Here is a 6,731-nt window from a genome sequence, read left to right as displayed (position 1 = left end):
CTCCCAGCTGCGTCTTTTGGTCACAGCGAAAGCCGGATGAACTGTAGTGACAAGAAAAACACAGTACATTTTATTTCGCTTTTTTTTTTTTTTTTTAATCTTAAAAAGAAAATACAATCGTCAGCATTTGAATTGAGGCGTTAAGGCGTTTGCAGTATTCCCGCACCAGCTGAATCTTTGTCTTCGTCTGTGATGTGCTTCCTGCCTTCTACTTCAAGTCGCTGTCCTATATTCGGATCCACCTGCATCCACATTTTTTTTTTTTTTTTTTGGTGCTAACTTCCAGAGGCTGACGAAAATAAAAATTCTAAATTAGGTTTGCCCTAAGGCGAGTGGCACGCTGAGTGCGGGACGCAAAGGGGGCGCGGATGATGGGGATAAGAGATCAAGATATTCTGATATGCCACTTTACGGGTCTGACTAATGGAAGGTGACGTATAAACACGCGGATGATGACAGAGAGATGAGAGAGAGCTTGGGCGGACGGGCGGGGAAGGCAAAGACAGACGCGGCCGAAATAAGTGGCGCGGGGATCGTCTTTCCTCCGTTTTGCTTCCATTTTCCTCATCGGCTGCAAAAAAAAAGGATGATATGGTCGTGGGTATGTTCGAACAACATTTCACACGGCACCCAGCGAGGCTGTATCGCAATCTCTGATTGGACTGTTGATTTTGTGTTGGGCTTGTGTTTGGGCATTCGTGTAATCAGAGCCTTCCCCTTGCGTTGGTGTTTTGTTTTGCACGCTGATTATTCGTTTGACCTCGTCGCCGAAAAAAAAAAAACGAACAGAGCGTCCAAGTGTTGTACGTCCACTGACATAAGGACAGAAGTGTTCCTCAAGAATGAGTCCTGTCTAAACTCAATCAAGCACTTTTCCATTTGATTCTGCCGGTTTATGAATTGGCCGAAAGGCGGAACGAATCTCTGCGGCTGGCACTTGCCCGCCTCTCGGCTAATTGGGTAATTGTATTAAGGAATTGCAATGTGCTTATTCATTCTCGAGTATCGTCTCCATCCCTTTTTCATCACTTGGATTCGACGTCTTTTCCTGTCCCCCTCCCTTCATTCTTGTCCTCTTTCACTCTTGGCCACAAGCTCACCTCCAGGTTTTTCCTCCCACTCACGGATCCGCCGCATACGTCCTTTTTTCCACCTACCTACACTCTGTTTCACCTGCTTTCGACTACTTGGGATCATTATTCAAGCTCTCTTGCAGGAATTAGCCAAAGCAAATAGCGTGTTTTCTCAAAACTCCCCAGCCTTCCATTCTCAAGAGGAAATGTCGCTTCCTTTCCCCTTTTAGTTGCCGCTGTTTTAAAAAGGCCGGAAAATGAATCAAAGCGGGTCATGGTTTGTCTCATTCAAATCGTAATCGTTCTTCGATGGGGTCCTCTTTCTTGAGCGGGGTGGGACGCTCGACTGTATAAAATCAAGACCTCCCTACCTATTCTAAATGGATGCTTACAAAAGGCTTGTTTTGTGATGGAAAGTCCCTAGCAACAAAAAAAAACAGAATTTATTTGTTCCTTACCGGTAAGATTAAGATCTAGCAGTCAAGTACGTTTGCGACAATTTCAAACGCCAACTGCCCGCCGCGCAGATGAAGAAATGAAAATTTATAACCCGACGGCGACGCTCTTCCCAAAATGCTCTGAATTCCTGTTCACAAGTATCACGTTTCCCAGAAGAGTTGCTGTCATCTCCGTGGACGTCGTTCCCGCAGCTGATGTCACGTTGCGGCCGAGTCACATCATTTCGCCTCGGTTGCTTCGAGACATAATTCATCAACACTCAACTTCTAAGCAATTATGCCCACGCCGAGCAACAAGAATGCCAGAACAATCCCCGAAATGTTATTTTGGCCCATTTTATGCAAATGTTAATGCTAGCTTTATCCTTCAGATGTGTTCAACAACAAAATCCTTGAAAATACATTGATTCGGGATCAAATTTCAACCAATTTATATTTCAGAGAAAATATCTCATTCAACTAATACTCAGACTCTAAAACGTTGCATGTAAAGAGCTGGCTGCACAACTACTATGAAGTCGTTAGCGCCAGAACAGAACTAAAAATTGTTTGCACTGAACTGGAATCACTACAGTATTAGTAATAAAAATGACTTCTCTTTAGTGGCCTCCATAAATCTTGAAGTGTCTTATTTCCCAAGCCAGTACAAACCTTGCTTGACCTTCAAGTCGGCTGGCTCCGGATCACTTGCCTGCTCCCGCCAGATTCAAACGAGATCCAGTGAAGCTACTTTCCTCAAACGCAACCCTGCTAAAATTGGAACGACATTCCGATCCGCTTCTCAATCTCGAGACTTATCATTCGCTGATGACATGCTCGTGTTTCCATTAGTGTTTTATGATCTCGTTTTTTTTTTTTTTGGACTCGGGGCACCTTCTTGAAGTAAAGTGGTACTTTGGGTGCCGTGCCTGAGAAACTCACTGTATCTATTTCCCTTGATGGCATCCAGATGTGTTCAATTTCTCACTATAAGGCCCACAGCTGGCCTGCGCTTTGTCATCCGGTCGCTGCTCCAGCATTTTGTCACATGACAGAAAGAGAAGATGTCATCCCAATTCGCGGCTACAAATCACCTCGCGCGAGCTCTTGATAATTTTTGGAATATATTTCCTTTCTTGTTTAATAGGGGAAAACAAAAAGATGGTTTTGTTTAAGTAACAGCTGACAAGGGAGTAAGTAAAAGACAAATAAAGCATCGCTTAGTAAAAGTAGATAGACATTCAACGACCCACCGGGTCTGTTTCGCCACAACCTGAAGCCTTGGGAAAGCCGATTTTAATGGAACTACAGCATGTTCTCTCCTAGCCTTGCGCATCTGGTAATGTCTAAAGCTTAATTCGATTGTATTCCATTAGAGAGCGGTTTGCTGTCACGATGAAATCAAGATGGTGGGAATACGTTTTTGACTCTGCTTACTGATGTTCATTTACTCTTCAAGCAGGACTCATTCAGCAGTTTTTTTCTTTCTCCTGTCCAACCCTGATGTATTTGAACCGCTTAACCATATTTCCAATTTCTGCGTAATCCGGACTGCGTTTCCCACCTCTGCATTGTGTCCCGACCGTCGCCGTGTAAACACGCCGCTAATCGGTATCAGCGTGTTTGTGTGGCTTGCATGTGTGGCTTTAAGATAGCGTGGGTGTAAAGCGATAAGGGGAAGTGAATGATTCCCTTTTGTAAACAGAGCTGTGCGGGACACAAGGCAGAGGGCGGGCGACTGCCCTGCGAATGTGAATAATCAAATTCAATCATCTTGGTCACTTTATGAACATCATCAAGAAGTACACCGAAGGGAGAGATGGAAAAATGTGGGGAATTGTGCAAGGTGGAGGACATGACACGCAAGCTAGCAGACAATACAGTATTTCCTGTTTGAAATTGAAAAAAAATACGCTATTGTCGGAAGAAATTCTTTTATTAAATAATATTTCATAGGCTTCTGGGTTGAATATGGCAGCACTGACGTGGAACATAAGCTACACGCTCGGCCAACATGCTAACACGGCTAATGCACGTCAGTTGCCTTCCTTTTGTATTTTTTCACTCATTGTGGATTGACCAGTAAAGTGTGACATAAAGTTATTTGAAGATGGCCACTTGTCCAACAAGCTTTATTTGTTTCTTTTTTTTTGGGAGGGGTCCAATGTTGACACTGCCGTTTTGGCTTTTTAGCGCGTCGCACTAATCGCTAACTGTGGCTACCGTCGCTGTTTGTGTCGGCTGAGCCCAGTAACCGATTGATTTAGCAAATAAATAATAAATTATTGTCGCTCATTCCTGGTAACTAATAAATGGCGCTTTCAGAACTGCGGCCAGGTGCCAACGACTGAAGCCCTCATAATACAGGCGCTGCTCCAATGCACCATTCATGTCTGCGTCACTGAAAACGTGATTACTGTATGTTCTTTTGGAGAATAGTGTTGAGAAAACAATGGCGGGTGATAATGGCTTTAAAATCAGTGACTTGACTTTTTTTTTACAGGCAAGTATAGCTTTTTGACCAAAATTTGCTGCAAAGGCAGGATGTAAATTTCATTTTAAATACAGTTTTATGTTCTGTAATACCGGCCTGCTGCAATTCTCGGGCAGAATATGGTCATTTCTGGGAAAGTGCAGCCCAACAGGCGACTGGTACAGTCCTGAAAAGGAACTTTCCAAATAAGAGCAGACTATGCACACATATCAAAATTGGGAGTGTCGCAAAAACAATGTTCCAAATGTGGAAAAAGTCATGAGCTCAATCCTGATTCGCCTCACTTCACACAACACTTCTTGGCCTTCCAGGCTTTGAGGTCAGGGTCCTTTTGTGATTGTTTTTTTTTTTTTTTTTTTAATGTGTGGTGACATTGCAGAGAGCGCGCGCACGCACATTCACACACTCGCACAATGAGTCAAAAATAACCCAGACTTTTTGGTTGAACGTACAGTTTGTGTGACCGCTTTTCAATGCTTTCACATCCAGAGAAACGCATAAACATTTAAGACTCGAAAGAACACTCCAGTCCTACGACACACCCTCTCTCCCAAACACACCTCCAGCCAGACTGTTGGATAAGCCTCATTTAGCCTGGTGTGTAACTGCGTCTGTGCAACGCAGTCCTACAGTCACACAACATTTGCAGGCCCTTTTACACTAAACAGACACACACATGGAATATGACTACACACTCACGGATCAACGCAATACCCACATGCCCCTGCTACCAGCGTCATACATCACCTCCACGTCTCTGTTATGGTCCACATCAGCGGCCCGGTCTGGCGCTTCAATACCCGACCAAGTGCGCGCCATTTTGGGCCACTGTGTGTGCCACGCCTGCCTTTTCTTTGGGTGGAGGGCCGTCATTTAACGATGAAGCATGTCACATCCTCGGCTACCGTCACCACTTTCTCATTCGGTCTACGGCTACTGACAGCTGGGGAATTTGGACAAATGACCCATTTTGAACCAAACTTTTTCTCCCCCCACCTCGATGTCAACATATAGAAGACGGAAAAACACTGAAAGTTCAGTTTTTGATATGGTCTCATCTTATGACTCGTGTAGGGTGAAATCATGATTAACTCCGCGTTTTATTTCTATTGTGAGATACTTTGCATTACAAAAGTGAAAGCTTCGCAATTTCGGATACGGAAAAATACCCCCAACCTGTTTCCATGCATGCAGATTTTTACATCGTCCGGCTACAGTGTCTGGGTGAGTTTCATTCTGAAGACAAATATGTAATTAGAATACAATTAATTGGATGTACCGCAAGAATATATAAACTTTTCCAATCCAGGAACAATCCCCCTTCTCCCCCAAAGTCAGCTGGAATAGAGTCCAGCTCACCGGCAAACCTAATGAAGACAAGCGGTATCTAAAATTAATCAATGGATGAGTCACGGTGCTGCTTAAGAGTAAGCAAAAGTGCCCCCCCCCCAACCCCCTTAGGTCATAGATAACAGGTTATCGCAGTTAGCTCAAAGATTTAACTCGTCTGTGTGGGGGAAAAAAAAAAAAGTATCGATCACCGCCGAAGCGGCCTAACAAATATTGACCCATTGTAACTTCCTAACTGATACACGTAATTTGCGCTTCACCAGTGGCAACGGATGCGTGTTTGAGCGAGCGTCAACATCGGAAAGGCCTTGAGTTACATAGTTTCACACATCGTTACGACACCTTGTTTTGGAATTCATTATTTATTTAGTTTGACTTCTGTCGGATCGCACAGACACACACACGCACACACACGAAACAGCGGCATTTAGACAATGTGCCTCTCCTGCGCTGGATTGAAAGGGAATGAAAGGAGCCACTTCCATTCCAAGTCGGCTGTGTTCACACCCACAATGGCGCAAAGTCCAATTTCTAACTACGCGAGTCTGCAAAAAATGCCAAACGAAAGAAAACTCTGCCCATGGGCAAAGTTAGGCATGAAAATAGGGTCCGTGGTCTGAGCGCAGGACACGTTTCGATGGACTTTTTCTGGCACCAAATTGTCATTCCAAAAGGAGAAACTCCACCGACGCTCAATATGCTGCGCCGGTACACCCACCTTGGCGGAGGCCCATCTGCCAAATTGACAAAGCGGCAGTGAGCCTTGCGCAAGTACGAAACTCAAGAGCCGCCGGCGTTTCCACTCTACTGCAGACGCCCTGTTTACAAAAAAAAAAAAAAAGAAAAAAAAAGAGCCCTCTTTAATTCTCTTATTTTATTTGTCGGTTTTGCAGTAAATTCCAACTGAGCATGACAAACAGCTTGAGGCCTCGTTTTAAGAGAACTGTGCAAATGAGGGAATCTTTTTGTGCCCTCAAAGAAACGTTACGTGATGCTCGTCCGTTTCTTGACAGTGGAGGCATGAGAACTGATTGGCAAAAGTCTGCTTTAGGTTGTTTAAATGTGTTTTAAAGAATGTGTATTTCCGCGTCAGACCGGTTTATCCAAAACTTCGGGCGAAGTTACAAAAATAGATTTTAGAGGGAACGTTCCCATTGAACCATTTTGTTTGTGGATAGAAAAGAATCCCACTTACAGGACAAAAAAAAAAAACAACTTCATACTAGGCTGCGATTACACTTTTGATGACGCATACCTCCTGAAGGGCACTGATGCACTCCCAAGCATTTCCAAACCACAGTTTGGAAATGCGCCTCATAAGGCATTTGTTAGTTTTCAACCACTAGTATACAGTGTATTAAACCAAAAAAAAAAAAA

The sequence above is a fragment of the Hippocampus comes genome, unplaced genomic scaffold, assembly GCF_001891065.2.
Source record: "Hippocampus comes isolate QL1 unplaced genomic scaffold, H_comes_QL1_v1.1 scaffold17, whole genome shotgun sequence".
Classification (NCBI taxonomy): Eukaryota; Metazoa; Chordata; class Actinopteri; order Syngnathiformes; family Syngnathidae; genus Hippocampus; species Hippocampus comes.
The sequence above is the reverse complement of the archived record's forward strand: the minus strand, read 5'-3'. Positions refer to the sequence as shown.